This window comes from Phalacrocorax aristotelis, chromosome 3 (genome assembly GCF_949628215.1).
Source record: "Phalacrocorax aristotelis chromosome 3, bGulAri2.1, whole genome shotgun sequence".
Classification (NCBI taxonomy): Eukaryota; Metazoa; Chordata; class Aves; order Suliformes; family Phalacrocoracidae; genus Phalacrocorax; species Phalacrocorax aristotelis.
The window spans coordinates 121,031,346-121,046,062 of record NC_134278.1 but is presented as its reverse complement, the minus strand read 5'-3'; the positions used below and the strand labels follow the sequence as shown (position 1 = coordinate 121,046,062).

Sequence of the window (14,717 nt, the reverse complement as noted above, 5' to 3'; positions counted from 1 at the left end):
CTTCCTTTGGAGAAACCTGGTTCAGATTTTATATTTTAATAAAATGTTTTGCATAACACAAAATCAAGAGACGGGTTGAGATAACAGATTTGAAAGCTAACATTTCAACAAGAATGTAAGCTTCCATGAAATTTAAATTTTGCTAAGGTGTTTCTAACACAAACCTTTGTAACATTAGGCTAATACTAGGGCAAGTTAAAAGACAGTATAGTGTAGAGAGCTGCTAGTTCAGAAACTCCAGAACTCCTACAACAAAGTGACAAAAAGTAGAAAAAGAAAAGAGCAAGTGTTCTCAGAAAAAAGGAAATCCATAGTACTGTCATTAACTGTAGGTTACTTGGATAAAATAATTCTGGATTTTTATCCAAGTAATCCCGAATGCTCTATTATAAATTATGCCAATCAGTGGGAATGAACCCGAAGATTTGTTTAATTACACAATCTTCTTTCTCTTTTCGTGGCTAAAGAAATTATATACAAATTCTAAAATAAATGAAAATACATTATAATTAAGTACTGTACTTAATATGTACTTTTTAATTCTGACCTTCAATTTTTAACCACCCCTTACTATCCATAATCTTAACAGAAAACAACCCAAAACCTTCACACACACTGAAAAAAATGAAGAGCTAAAAATCCCTGTGCAGTTTTTGTCTACTCTGAGCCACTCCTTGCACATCCAGAGCGATGTCCCACAATTTTTTTTTACCTTAGGCGTTGCTCAATGGAGAGACTCTTTCAGTTGGTGCTTTTTGCATGTTCCTCCAGCTGCCCAGTGGCATGCTTTCCACGACAGATGCTCTGGCTTCATTCTTAACATATGTTCCAGATGATAATTCCATCTTCTTTTCTGGATAACTTTAGAGCCAAGGGGTTTTTGAGCTGTCTAATGAATCTTGGCATCTGTTATAAATTCATTCCATTTAATACATAGTATTTTTCTAAGGCATTTGCTTTCAAAGGCATTTAGATGTCTGTACCTTTGTTGGATTTCCAGCTTTCACATCCATATGTTGAGATGGAAAGAAATATCTGAGTTGAAGTTTCACACCCTGGTCTTTAAAACATGGATTTTTATGACCATATCTTATTTAGTTGGTAAATGAAACTGTTGCCTTGCCAATTTGTAGCACTAGCTCCTTACTCAAATCCCCAGATGACAGGCACCTTACTACCAAAATACATAAATTCATTCCCTTCTTGTATTCCTTTACTTTCCAGTGTGGTATTTTAGCTGTGAGTTTCCAGGGATTAATTATATTTGTCTAGAGTTTTCCTCCTTATAATTACATAATTGCATTGTAAACAAAAACAAACAAACAAAAATATAATGCTTTTCATTTAACTTCATCATCTAATCACTGATGGACAAGGACATGTTGCAGCATCTCAGAAGTTAACTGCAATTATCATGGAATTTTTCTTTGTTACAGAAACTTCCCATTATTTCTTAAGTAATTAAAAATTACCAGTCTCTCTAACGTAAGCTTTCAGTATTCTTTTTCTGAAATCCTACCCATGCATTAAACTTTCTCTAGCGTTTTCTTCTTTGATGCTACCAGCAATAATTACTTAATTTCTATACCGAAGTTGCTCACATTCCCAGCCTATCCAACCCATCTTTTATATGTCTCCATTCTCTGTATTCTTCCCATTTTATCAATTGCTCTCTATCCTTGACAGGCACACCAGCTGCTTAGAACCATGCAAAAACAGTAGCACTTACCAGCAGCTCTTTCAAACAAGACCAAAGGACACAACTATGGCCAAGGGAAAGGTGTAGCAAATCTGATGATGGACTTCCACACCAGCAATAACCAATAGCAGTTACAGTATGAACCAAAAGGAAAATATCTGTAAAGCATTCTATTTCTTCCATTTATTTAATTTCAAACCAGGAACAGAATCTCTAACTGCAGTAGAAGCTGAAACCATCACTGTATGTGTTCCTCTTTCAGGAACAAAAGCGCTCTTCAGCATGACACCAGCATAAAAGGCTATTTCTTTGGAGACTATTCTTACAACAGACTCCTGATCTTTAATACTCTCGGTACCTGGTCCGTATACCAGGCTCCACAGCAGCTCACACCATTCCATAGTTAAAAAAGGCACATCAATGAAGTTAAAATTAAAAAAAAAATCCACTTCTTTTCTCACAATGAGGACTTAAGCAAACTGCCATCTTTACATGCTTCATTGAGTCAATCCTTTGTTTAATATCTTTCCAATTTTAAGCCGCTGCAAGGCTTTATGTACACTAAAAGCATTTGTATTTAAGATGGTGCATTTTTAAACACCATTCCCTTCCTATATGGTATGTTCTAAACAGCATTTAATAATGTGTTCTTCAAGCATTGGTTCAATCACGATGAATCAAATTTCTTGGTAGAGAGTAGTTGTTAATATTCATCTACTCTGAGGAAATATTAAAATGTTAATGAATGGATTCATGTCTTGCTTTGTGTATTAAAAATTAAAATATGAACACTCCAGGTAAAGAAATACAAACAGATTTTCATGAAACTCCAAAGAAGGCAAGATATTTGGAGTATTTTTAAATATGTCGATTGGCAAAAGACAGAGATTGTGGTAAGTCACCCTTTTCATAAACTGCATCTACTCTGTGTAAAACTTTCCTCTACAATAAGGCTACAAATATACTGACATAAACAGTCCACCAACCATGGATGTCTTTTAGGGAGTAAAGTGGATTGCAAGAAAGGAAAGGCTATTAATATGCTAAAGCTCTAATGCAGGATCATATTGCCTATTGTGAGGCAATTTACCAGTGACAATGATTTCACTGAATATGAAGACCTGTGACCTTCTATACAACAGAACTCACTTTATTATGGAGGTATTTTCCTTTTGTAAGGAAAAGGTCAGGCACACTATGAACGACAAAATAGTGATGCTTTTGCACTCATGTTGCTTCTCCGTAAAAAGACTTTTTTGTTCCCCTTATTTTCCCCAGCTCTGGAGTAGCAACTTGTTACCTCTTTTACAGGAAAATTCATTACAAGAAACCAACACAGGTTCAGATTTTATGTTCTAATGTAAGAATAAGTTTACTTATTGAAGTATGTTCCTCAAAAACACTCAAATTACTATTAAAATCAGAATTTTTCAGGATGCAACCTTGTTTGAGTTGATCAAGCTTTTACTATCAAAGGTAATATTTATTATTATTTGCCTATCTACAGCAGATTATTTAAACCCTCACTACCAATACACTCAACATTTGTGACACTATCTATTAACCACAGAATCACAGAATGGCGGGGGTTGGAAGGGACCTCTGGAGATCATCTTGTCCAACCCCCTGCTTGAGCAGGCACACCCAGAGCAGGGGGCACAGGAACGCGTCCAGGTGGGGTTTGAAAGTCTCCAGGGAAGGGACTCCACAGCCTCCCTGGGCAGCCTGTGCCCCTGCTCTGGCACCCGCACAGGAAAGGTTTTTCTCATATTTAAGTGGAAAGTCCTGTGTCCCAACTTGTGCCCATCGCCCCTGTCCTGTCACTGGGCACCACTGAAAAGAGCCCAGTCCCATCGTCCTGACACCCACCCTTTAGATATTTATAGGTATTGACGAAATCCCCCCCTCAGTCTCCTCCAGGCTGAACAAACCCAGGTCTCTCAGCCTTTCCTCATAAGGGAGATGCTCCAGTCCCCTGATCATCTTCGTAGCTCTCCAATGGACTTGCTCAAGCAGTTCCCTGTCCTTCTTAAACTGGGGAGCCCAAAACTGGACACAGTTGGCACAGTACTGGTGCATGGGGTTGTTCCTCCCCAGGTGCAGGACTCTGCACTTGCTCTTGCTGAATTCCATGAGGTTCCCCTCGGCCCAGCTCTCCAGCCTGTCCAGGTCAATGACTATATTGATACTTGAGGGGCTGGCACAAAAAAGCCACCTCACTTAGACTTATACATAAGTATGTATTACACGCCTATTATATACCACAAATAATGCACTCTGATCATAACTGTTTCCCTAACTCTCTCTTTGTAGACTAAATAATATCTACAGCTGTCTTCTTGGAGAGGGTGCAAGGGAACACAAAGTGTTAGAAAGGATCCCTAAAAAAAAGCTTTGTTTGTTTGGTTTGCTTTTTTGGAGGTTGGGCTTTTTTGTTGTTGTTGTTGGTCTTGGTTGTTTGGGATTTTTGCCTCTTTTTTTTTTTGTTGTTGTTATTTTCATTAGAAAAGAGAGCTAGCATTACGGTTGTGGCAAACGGGAAACTACAAGGTATTTGTACATGCCTGGAGAATATGACACTCATTTGCCATGAAATTTATCTATTTGGTCTAATATCAGCATGGTTACCCACACTGCTGCACATAACAGCAATTCCCTGTCCTCTCTGAAGCAAGGATGGTTGGATCAAGTGAGGGAAAAGTTCATCAGCTCTGCATAAGCCTCTTTGTGCCAACAGCTGTTCCACGTAAAATCCTATGGACGTTGTGTAAATTAAATGTGTGAGATCTCGGCTGTGATTGAAAACCATCCAAAAGGATCCCAAATACAAACGTTTAAAGCAAAAATTCATTTCAAATATTCATTGTGCAAGCTGAAATCATAAAGAGCTTGATCCTTCTCCAAACTTTGGTATATAACCAAACAAACCCAGAAGTAGGCTTGCAAAGAATTAATTTCAGCCAAAATCTACTTTTACAGGAATTCTACCAAATGTAGTAGAAACTCTATAGAGTAAACTCTACAGTAGAAACTCTACAGAAAACTCAAGGGGCTTAAAAATTAACATTACCTGAAGTTCTACGGATTGTCCACCAACACAGGATGTATATTCTGAACTCTGAGAATCACAAGTATAGTTTTAATCTTGAGCAATACCCAGAAGCCAACAACTCACTAGCCTCAGAACGATATCTGTCTATCATAAGCTCTGGGTGTTTTTTTGATTAAAATACAGCTTTCAAATAAATACAATATAAATAAATATTTTTTGTTAAAATACAGCTTTAAACAGCTTTCAAACTCTAAACCCAAAAGGATTACAAAGCTACTGTATCATTTGTATTAAGCAGCCACTTAATGTTTCAGATGTTGGCCAAGTCACTATTCTGTTAAAAATTACTGTTTGTTTAAAAACTATAAACACACAAGAATAGGAACTAGCTAACCTCTGGGTGGCATTTTTTAATTCAATCATGTTTAGGACTAGCACAGGGAGTAAATTGACGGCCCTTTTCTAAGGATGAACTTCAAAGAAAACCATCTTGAAATACAAACTGGTTGTGCTGCATCTGGTCATAGTGATAACCGAAGCTTTAGGTGCAGTTCTATAACCAATTTACTCTTGCAAAGGTGCAGGCTGCCACTACGAGGGAGTTGTCCTGCCCCTCTGCACTGCCGCTCGCGCATTCCTGTGTGCGCCAGCAATACTGTTTGTGCAGCTACACACTGAGTCAGGTCAGGAAAATGATCCATCTGAAAGTTAGCTAGGAAAATAAAAATAGATTCATTTTCAGCCAGCTAAATTTCCTGGTATGATTCACCATGTCACCATTACAAGCACAAGTGCCAACACAACCGAGGAAGAAGAGGACATGACACTTCCCCTATTTCGCAAAAGCTTCCACTTAACACAAGTTTCAAGTAAACATGGAACGGCATCTATCGGGGGCAAGTTCACAAGCTCCTAATTAAAATACAGTAGTTGCTGCTGTTTCTCAAGATAAGAAAAGAATAAACTTGTTCAGAAAAGTTTCCGATGTTTTAGTCAGCATACATAAACTGGCATGATATTATAAAAGCCAGCACAGTTCAAAACAGTGAGTGAATACTAGCTTTAAAGTAAAGCAATCAATGCTGTATGAAAGCACACTATTTTGTAAGTATTTTCACATGTGTAAAAGTTATATCACTAACCCATCTGTACAGTTTTATTGGGTCAAAAGAGTGTAAGTGTAGGTAGAAATGTTGTAAGGTTCCTATGGATTACTCTCCCAGTGATCACTGTTTAGGGGTTTCCTCCAGTCTCTCTGGAAGACATCTAGCAGAAAAACTAACCTTAAGAATTGATAAAGGACAACTGGTTTTTTGCATCTGATTAACAGCTCCTCCCTTTGTACGCCCTAACAGATTCCACCTCTTCCTCTGCAACGTGTCAGGAGGATAAACAAAACCAAAAAAATCCACTGCTTCTCCCTCAGGCTGAACTTCAACTACTATTAGACTCATTCTGCTTCCTATATAAACAATTACATTTTAAAAAGCATGACTATTGAAACATAAGGCACCCAGAAGTTTCAGAAGGATAAACAAACTCATATTCAGGAACCTTCTGAGATGAAGTAGCAATACTATTTCCATTTTATCTGAGGGAAACGGTGACTTGGACAAATTCAGGTTAAAATCCACAATACTGAGTGCCAAATTTAAGACACTATTGGGCCAATTCTTTACATAATTTACCATCTTATGTCTTTCTTCATTATGAACATACTTTGAACATAGTTGTCCATGAGTTTATCGCAATGAAAAGCACAGAGCACTTGTATAAAGTAGCAATTGGATCTCTCTCTGGTGGTGTGGTTCTCATTATCTAGGCCTAGTTAGCAGCTATCTACAAAGGCTATTTTGGTTTCAGTAACTTTCTTAGCATGACAATGTTGACAAAAGACCAGCAAGAAGCTATCCCCAGGAAAACTTTTACACTTCAACTCTTCAAATGTGAATAACTGAGGATTACACAGTTTGGAATTTCAGTGTAAAAACGGTAACAACGACTAATGAAACTGGGAACATTCTAATTTTACACAGTTAATATGCTACCATACTGTAATTAAATATTTTTGGAAAGGCCACCCCCTAAGGCAAGACAGCCAACATTTTGGAAGTGAACTTCTGAATCTATCTTGAAAAGGGGAACGTGTTTTTGTATCAGCATACTGGCATCTGACAAATTCATTTTCTATCTTCCTATCAGTTTTAAGACAGCACTCTGGAATAAAGCAAACTATAAACTCAGAATTTATAGTAAACAAGATGTCAGTTGCAATGATCTGATTACGAAGAAATGTACCTAGATTTAAAAGAAGTAAGCTAACACTGCCCTGATTTGCAAGGGAAGTAATCAGTAATAACACAGGCTAGCTGGGAAATAGTTAGAGACGGCACTGAAGAGGACTGGAAAAAAATGAGACTGGAGGTACATCTATATTACAGATAAAGAGTATACAGCTGAAGCAAATCTCCAAATTATCAACTATTAAAAGCTTTGGCTTTCACTATGATGACACCTCATACACTCCATGGCCAAGAGGCTCTCAGGCCATAGGAACAGACATGACAGTGAGACCAAAGCAAAGCTCTGGAAATATGCACAGATAGCATGGACACCATACTACCACACTTCTTCCCCTGTCCTCCACCTTCCATTCATTCCCTAAATCATCACTAGCCTGATCTCTTCCCAAAGCTCATTTTTCAAGATCTCAAGTTGCAGTCTCCATTGCCTCTTGATACTGGTGCCCTAAAACTTTGACTTCTCAGTCCAGTCATAAAACTCCTTCAGGACCCAGTTTCAAGTCACAGCTGTTGACCTTATTAATGTTTTTGACAATTACAGCAGGGGTAGTATAAAAGAAGTGGGTCCCACAGAGGCATAAGCTGATTGTCCTAGCTGAGGTGAGAAGAACAGGTACATGCACTGCCTTTGAAATAAAAGAAAACACAAACACTTGAGAGATTTGTTGGACTGGCACGTAGGTATATTGAGGGAGGATTTTTTAAGGAGATAATCGAAGGTACTGGTATTGCAAGCAACTTATCCTTACAATAACAACATCTTCAATGTGAAAGTGACATAAACACAAATGAATTTAAGTTTAGTCAACAGATTACAGTAGGCTAAAGGTAGTACATAGTGCGACTATTTAAGCTTTAATAAAACTCCTACTTTTTACTTAAACAGAAAACACATATTTGGGAAAGCATTCCTCAAAGTCTTCCCCAACACCATACTTTCAACATCTGCTGGTCATGCAATATTGCCAGGCCAAGAGGGCCGTGAGCAGGAAAAGAACATGAATTGTTAACATCTTGCTTCCCTAATCCCTGTGACAGAGACTGTTAAGCTTGCTTCTTCAAAAGTATTGCCCTCATGGGTAACAAACTGGTGTGAATAAGAGAAACCGGTATAAATGAAGAAAACCTTCAGAACATGAGTAATAAGGCAGCATTCATTACATAGGAAATGGAACGGACATACAAAAATATGTAATTCCAGTATGTCCAGAATACTCAAAAAAAAACATCGCCTAGGTGTTTTCCTGTGTAACAAGCAACTTATTGTCAGGATAGTAAAAGCACTTTTCTACCATAAAACTCAGGGCATGTGAAAGCCCAAAGCCTAAGGCGATAAGCACCAGAAACATGCTTTGCAAGCCACTGAAAGGATGATAATAAACAGGGATTCTGTTTAGGTCTTGAATTTGTTCAATTTCTTTTCAAAAACCTGAATATCAGTAACACCAAGGTCAAATGTTGATACTCCCATGAACATTCCACATTAATGATACCCTGTTAATACATACATAGGATAACGCCTGTCTCCCTTTGAATATATTACTGCATCTTCTATCTGATGTGTAAGTGGTAGGAACTAATATATTTAATCAAAGAACATGCACAGAATTTTAGCCGCTATCATCTACAATACAGGTCCATCTAGAAAAGCTGTATACCAGTCAGAACCACAACTGCAGAACCATTTAAAAACTGAGAAAGGCTCTATTACATCTATATTGAAGCAAAAACAATTTTTTAAAAAGCAAGAAATTAATCAACCACACAGAATTCTCTAAACTGGCATTCAGCAAGGATATTGCAGAGAAAAATCTTGAGAGTGTTTAAAATACCCTGCATTTCAGGCTTCAATCACTATAGTAAACTCCCTTTACCTGCAGAAACTAGTAATAATCCAAGGTGGAAAGCTGAAAAAATAACACTCATTTATTTACTACCAAAAAAGTACCTGGAATAAACAGTTATTCAGCAAAGAGAATGACCCACACTCATCCTAGTTACATCAAGTTTAAGATTTTCACCTAGTTCTGGCCTTCCTTCAGGGACAAGTAAGGTTAACAAGGTTGCAATTATTCCATAAAGAGGAGCTTGGTATTCAACTACAAAATGAATTGGACAGAGGAAGGGCACAGAGGGCCCTTCTCCTCTCCCAGCGGTGTAGCTTCAGTAATACAGCCTGTGGAAGGCTGTGTATGTGGAAGCAAAGAAAAACCAGTGTGTGAGGTTTCCCCAACTGGAAGCAACTTTACAGATTTACAAAAATCCATTTCTACACTGAGTGCATGATATAGAAATCTTTAACAATTTAGGAACTTTTAAAAAAATCTAGTTTAGATATATGGATGTATAAACATTCAAATAAGACAGTTTGCACTATCATTTTTTCTGTCTTTGGTCCTCATGGAGCTGCCTCTTTTACAGTCATATATTTTACTGGAACTTTACAGTAATTCATGTTTTCTATTAATTAGACAGATTTAGAGAAGATTATAATAAGAAAGGCTTATTTAGTTTCAAGTGGTTTATCAATGAAGGCTTTACTATTCGCTAAGACAATTAGAAAAAAAGTAGTTTAAATTTCTTCTACTTTGTATAGCAGATGTTCAAAATAGTCTATTTAAATTTGTCTTTGTTAGAGGTGCGTTAAACTCTCAAATAATTCAGACAATCTGCAAACAAGATTTCTGACGGGTTGTGAATAACACTCAATTAGTACCATAACTTCTGAGATTAATTTTTCAATCAAGGCATTCCTGCACCCACCCCCAAAAAAAAAGAGAAACAAATAAAAAGAAAAAGCACTAAACACAAGCATACCAGATAAAATCCATCTCCGGTGTGTATTTCCAAAATTAACATCTGTTTGGTCTTGGTTCAACTGTAAAACCCAATGTCCATTAAATTAAATGACTTAGTTATTTTTCTGGATTGGGGGGGAGGGGGAGAGACATGTTACCCTAGGACTGTAAATAATTTGTATTTTAAACAACAATTGTATTCCTATTTGGAACAACAGATTTATTCCACTACACTATTTATTCTTCTTGATAGCAGATAGAACAACAATAAATATTTTCCACACAGTTATTTCTTAAAATCCCATGATACCTGAATCACGTCCTGAATTGCAAAAATGAAAACAGACCAGCAGTTGAGTGAATCTCATCGCAGTAAATGAAACACATCTTATTCTATAGCCTCTATGAATTTAGAAATACTAACACATCTTCAGGTAATTCAGTTCTGGATACTAAGAAGCTAGGAAAGGCTGTATTTCAGTGATATACTGTTTACAGGACAACCTCATTACAGGAAAGCTTCACGACATCTGTTTTTTACCACCATCTTATTACATCAAACTTCTTAAGTTGTCATGGTTAAGCCACAGCAATCTTATACTTCAGATCCCTCTCTATAAAATTGGTATACTAGTGCTTCTGTACTTCAGGTGGGCATTGTCAGATAAAATGAGGACTTTAAGAGTATATTAAAGTCACTCTCATAAGTCAGATACATTATCTATTCAACATAATTTGGTTAAAATATCTCATGTTAGCCATGTAAAGATTGCCATGACAAACAGCATTATCTAATGTAACACACTTGAACACAGAAGCCCAAACAAAGGTATGGTAATTGAGGTACGACAACAGAAGCATTGACTTAAACTGACAACATTTTTCTTTGTCTTTAAATAATGATTTAGCCATCTTGTTATGCAATACACATCAGGTATACTCTCTCCAAATGAAAAAAATAACTTACTATTTCAATTAAAGAAAAAGTTAGTCGACATGTTAAATTTAAAACTGGGTTCTTTAAAAAGTTAGCATCTGTGTCAATTTTTCCTTTGTCCCAAATGATCTTTTAATAACATGGTAACAAAGACTCTTAAACCTTTTCATATGTTTAAACTAATTGAAATCTTGTGCACAGGTTATATATAAAGAAATTAGGTTGCAATTAAGCATAGTTATTAATGATTCTTAAATCTAATTGTTGTGACTATTATAGACCACAGACAAGGTCAACTCTACAACTCGGGAAGCTTTAGCTTTAAAGAATACCACTCAAATTATATGCATAAAACCCACTTTTGTAATGATACAGCTCTAATCATACTAAGCATGTTCATCCATTTAAAAAAACCAGCTGTTTCCAAACTGATAAATTAAAAATGTATCCCCTCCTCTGTAAAACAAAAACACTAAATTTAGTAAATACAGTAAAAATATGTTAAGTAAAATTAAAAGTACTCTTACAGTAATTTAAAAAAACATTCTGCAAAACGTTGTGCTTATAAGCAAAATCCAAAATGTAAAAGTCCAATCACAGAATCCCAGGTTGGAAGGGACCTCAGGGATCATCTAGTCCAACCTTTCTAGGAAGAGCACAGTCTAGACAAGATGGCCCAGCACCCTGTCCAGATGACTCTTGAAGGTGTCCAACGTGGCTGAGTCAACCACTTCCCTGGGGAGATTATTCCAATGGTTGACTGTCCTCACTGTGAAAAATTTCCCTCTTGTATCCAAACGGAATCTCCCCAAAAGCAATTTGTGTCCATTCCCCCCTGTCCTCTCCATGGGACTCCGTGTAAAAAGGGAACCTTTTCAGCAATTACCGCAGAGTCCTTACACTAACTGCATAAATGTCAAATATGTGTTTTAACGTTGGCATACGAGCAGTGAGGTTTGGATCATTGTATTTCAGATTTTTAGTCAAGATCACTTCCCTTTCACCTGTATGCATTAGAAGGAAAAACGTTGGTGTCATCTGAAAAGGAAACTCATAAAGGAAGACAACACATCTCTCCCCTAATCTGGTTCCAGGAATAACTGGAGAACAGAAAGAAGAAAGAAAAATTATTACCCTCTCTGAAACAAAGCACACTGGGCAAGTGAATTGCAAGAATATCTTTGCAGCAGCGCAGGGACACACGGCCATGAGATGCTTGGGTCTTATCACTAGGTCTGAGACAGTAAGTCACAAACAACCATAAGACCATCTGACAATACATATTCCCACTCCTCTCTTGCCTGAGCAGAGACTCCGCTCTAAGATGACTGCTCCACTGGCTCTCCGCTTGTACAGGTTCTGAAGTCTCACAGGGTACATCTGCATTAGTACTTTAGTTCAGATAAGGAGAGCACTTTTGCAACAAATCTTCCTATCACCCTAGTTAATGCACTTTCATTTGCTGCATGAAGCAGTCCTGGAGTGCACAAACCTGGTTACTTTCAGATGAAACTAAAAACCACAAGATGTACTCCAGGAGCACTACCACTGCCAAAGGGGCACCGGAGCAGACAGGAGCCAGTCCAAAGTAACACCCACTTCATTTTGCAAATGCACTGCATGTAGATAGGTTTCAGGTCCTCATCACCAATTATTTCATTCTCTGAATCTGCTCTCACTGGACTGCATTACTTGCTAGGCAGGCCCAGACGCTGTGCTTTAGGGTCACCTTTCACCTCTTGAGATAGACCTGATTGTGCCAGAGGTTCACTGAGCTTCTCAGGCTTTGCTTCCTCTTGGGTTTTGTGTCCTCTGTTGCCCAAAGTTCTCACCTCCAGCCTGTCATCTCTGCCCATTTGACCGTTCACATACAACTGCTTACTCTTCCTTGGTATCATCTACTCTCACCACACCGAAACTTCTCCTAAAGACTACTCAAAGCCTGAGTATAATCATCCTTAATTAAATTTATCTAAATTAAACTTAATTCTGGCATTTCTTAACTTTGAGTGCTGGTTGACTTTAAAAGAGTAATACTTTAACGGGTTCATCACTTAAGCAAACACAGAAAAACAGAGCATTGAAGCCAACTGTATAGCATCACATCGACTCTTCAGTGCTCAACAGCAGGGTTAAAAGCTTACAAACACACAGCCCTCAGCCCTCCATTATTGACATGGATACAGCACTAAGGATAATGAAGCAAACATTTTCTCAGTGCGTTTCACAGCCATTAAGAATTGTAACACTGTGCCCTAACAGACCCTGCCTTCCCCAGCCTCTCTCTACTACAGTCTCAACTCGGAGAGAGATCCCCAGCTCAACTTTTAGTCCTCCCTTCTCATTCCCACGTTCAGTTCACTTAACCTGCCTTTGTATGGCCTGTCTCATTCACTGGCTTCTCAAAACCATTCTTCATCCCCATACTCCTTGACTGGGCTGTGAATCACAGAGAGAGATTGTTTTGTTCTTTTTCTTGTGTCACAAACCTTCCTGACTGCTGAAGGGAACAATTTTAAAACATCCTAGGCTATATCCACGTGACTGAGTCATCTGGCAGATCAGTCAGCTGAAGCAGCTGGTGCCCAGACCCCTACCTTTCCAGCATGTAGGGTTTACAAATTTTATTTCAAGTTAAATTCAGTCTGAAGCCTCAGATTGAACGTTGCACCAACACACACATGGTTCAGGGCTGTCCAAAAACCCCTCGCTAGGGGCTGGAGTTCACTCAGTGTCCACCTGGAGAGATCCCACACTCAGGTTCCTCCAGGAGGAGCCCGGTTTGTACCTACCAAAACTAGCCTGTGAATTGAGCCAATAAGTGGCAAGTGAGGACGATCAGAGGACGAATTCGTTTTAAAACTATAATAGCATCATAGCTTGCAGAAGCAGGGCAGCTTTACCCAATCCCGTGATGCTTCTTGTACAAAGAGAGAATATTTAGCTGCAAAAATAAGAAGTGTCTACAGATCATACTGCAACTTTTGGAATTTAGATTAAGGTTGGATACTTTTTCTTGGCAACAATAAAAAAAAAAGCACTTCACAACTTTGATTCTCTTGCTCCAGAGCAAGGTCAGGGTAGAAGCTGTAATTACATGAAATGTATAAGCATTGAATTAAATGCTCACAAATTCTTGACGTTGTAAAACACCACTGCACTTTTGTTTTCAGAAACAAACAAAACAAATGCTTTAATCCAAGAACTGGAATAAGTCAGACACAAAATGTTAGATCTAAAAAAAAACCCCACTTAAACCTACACAGTTACCTGTAGCAAGAAGGAAAAAACCAACCATACATTCAAAGTTGATTAAAATAAGGAAAATGCTTGTCATGAAATGTCTTTACTCAGAAAACAAAATAATTACTAACAAAACTGACAGAAAAATGTCGACTCAGTAGGCTTTTCTTCAATTAATAGATAATAAAACAGCATGAGGAAGAAAACCTTTATTCTACATTTCAGAATTTCAAATATTCAGTAAGACATTGAGTTTCCTTGAACATTGGCCTTTTCTGGACCAGAGTGATTAATATATGCACCTCCAGTGCTCACAGAGTTCATATCTGGGTGTAATAAGAATGAGCAATATTACATGAAGGAACTGATGTCATGTAAAAGAAAATTATTTGGTTCATTTTCTAATACATTTGAAAGAATGTATATGAAATAATCAAAGAAAGAAATCTGATACCCAAACTGAGTAAACAACAAGATGGGAAGGAAAAATAATTTTAAATTTTTAATAGTTCCTGTCATGTAAAATTTGATTTGTTGTAAATGTAAGTATATATTCCAAAATAGGAAGCAGACCTTCAACTTCATAGTTTAGCCCATTTTCATCTACAATACCCATAATGCATCCTGAAATACAATTTATGCAGGAATAATAACAGAATAATAAACTACTTCTCTCATTCTCTTG

The 14,717-nt window shown here is 37.6% G+C and overlaps 1 protein-coding gene across 3 annotated transcripts in view; it reads right to left on the bottom strand.

Annotated features, from left to right (window-relative positions):
• The window catches only part of AKT3 (AKT serine/threonine kinase 3), a 153,397-nt gene that overhangs the window by 124,840 nt on the left and 13,840 nt on the right, over positions 1–14,717 (bottom strand). The window lies entirely within an intron of this gene.